We start from the raw sequence: 1,854 nt of genomic DNA, 5'->3' as shown, positions 1-1,854 counted from the left end.
GTACCACCTGAAATAGATACAGAAATTTAGGTATAATGGTCGTCTTAATAGCATTGATTTGACCGATCAATGATGAGGACAATGGGGAGCATTTAGTAAGCAGTTTTTCAACATGATCAATGAGGGGTAAAAGGTTAACTTTAAATAGATCCTTATGCTTCTTAGTAATTTTAACACCCAAATAAGTAAAATAATCTGTAACCAGTCCAAATGGTCATTGTTAATAGATTGGAACTTGCATATTTAATGGAAAAACTCACTCTTATTAAGATTCAATTTATAACCAGAAAAAAAAACTACTAAACTGAGCAAGTAGTAATATTACTGCAGGAATGGATTTCTCTGGATTAGAGATATATAGTAACAGGTCATCTGCATATAATGATATCTTATGCTTCCCATTCCCACCAATAATGCCAAATATATTGGGTGAATCACGAACAGCGATTGCTAAGGGCTCCAAGGCAATCTCAAATAGTAGGTTTCTATGTCCTTTTGGAGCCTTTTGTGTTCTCCCTCCAACCTCTCTCGCTCGGCGTCAGCTCTTTGCAGATATTCCAGAACTTCCTGTTGTAACCTATCTCGCTCGGCATCTGATTTATGTTGACATTCGTTTTCCCCTTCTAATCTGTGCCATTCTGCCTTAGCACTTTCTCGTAATTTTATCAAATCCTCCATTAAACATGCAACCACGACTGATTTTTGTAATTGTTTAAACTTTCTGCCAGTCATCCTCCATTCAAAACAATCCAAGTCTTTTGGACTTGCAGAATTTCCTGAATTCTTCATCCTGGCGGGTTGGAGGTGGGAGCAACCGCTAACTACCCAGTCCCAGATCTCTCTGTACCTCACCCACGGGATCCGACTCGAGTCTCCCGCTGAACAAAGAGATTTGTCCTCAAGCCCCAACAGGGACTCCAGTTCTGTTACAAAAATCACCCTTTGTAATAATGATCAGTGAGGGGCCGGGAATGAGTGATTGCCGATAAGTATCTGCTATTGTCTGAACTAAAAAGCGTGGGTTCACAAACCATCTCCCTGTGTGCACTCTGCTAGAATTCCTGACTCTAGATGAACAGCGAATGAAGAGAAAAGGTATTACCCGGGAAAAGGTGACTAGGCTGTCGAGGCGTTGCTTGTGGTCCCGATCACCACGTGTCCGTGTGATCCACCTTATTCGCGGTGGTAGGTTTCTGGTTGCTGGACAGTTATCGCCCCTGCGTATTTGGAGCTCCTGAGTCTTATACCGTCCCTCATCAACTGGACTGTTGGATCTCCGTCCATTTGGCTCAAGGTCACCTGAACTACCTGGGTGACCTTCTTACTGGTCATTGTACTGGGCTACAACCAACATTGTTTCGTGATTCTGCCCACCCTAGCCTTGTGTCTTTCTGCCTTTACACTCTGACTGGTCCAATACAGTTAAACGAGGCAACCCAGACAGGGAGTCACGAGATTACAGATTGGTTCTTTGTTAGGTCTGGCATTTTACATAACAAGTAGCTACTCCCATGAGAATGACCTCAGATTTAGCAGGTCAATACCTTGTTGCTTATATCCACATTCAATTGCTCTGATTGGATTATTCAACAGCAAGAATCAATTCAGAGTCCATAAAATAGGGGGAAACAAAGACAACTGGTTTGCCTGCGTCTCCTGTCGTTGATTAGACTGTAGTTTCTTCTGGCCAACACCAGGGAGGAAGTTATGTGCTGATTGAAAGTTGGAGCCAGGGACGGAGCTAAAAAGCCAGAATTTAAAGCTGTCACCAGGGAGAGAGTGACGCGTCGAGTTAGTATCGTCACCAGGAAGGAGGGTGACAATGGTCAGCAGGGAGGGAAAATACACAGAAAG

This window comes from Mobula birostris, chromosome 13 (assembly GCF_030028105.1).
Source record: "Mobula birostris isolate sMobBir1 chromosome 13, sMobBir1.hap1, whole genome shotgun sequence".
Classification (NCBI taxonomy): domain Eukaryota; kingdom Metazoa; phylum Chordata; class Chondrichthyes; order Myliobatiformes; family Myliobatidae; genus Mobula; species Mobula birostris.
Note: the sequence above shows the minus strand (reverse complement) of the source record.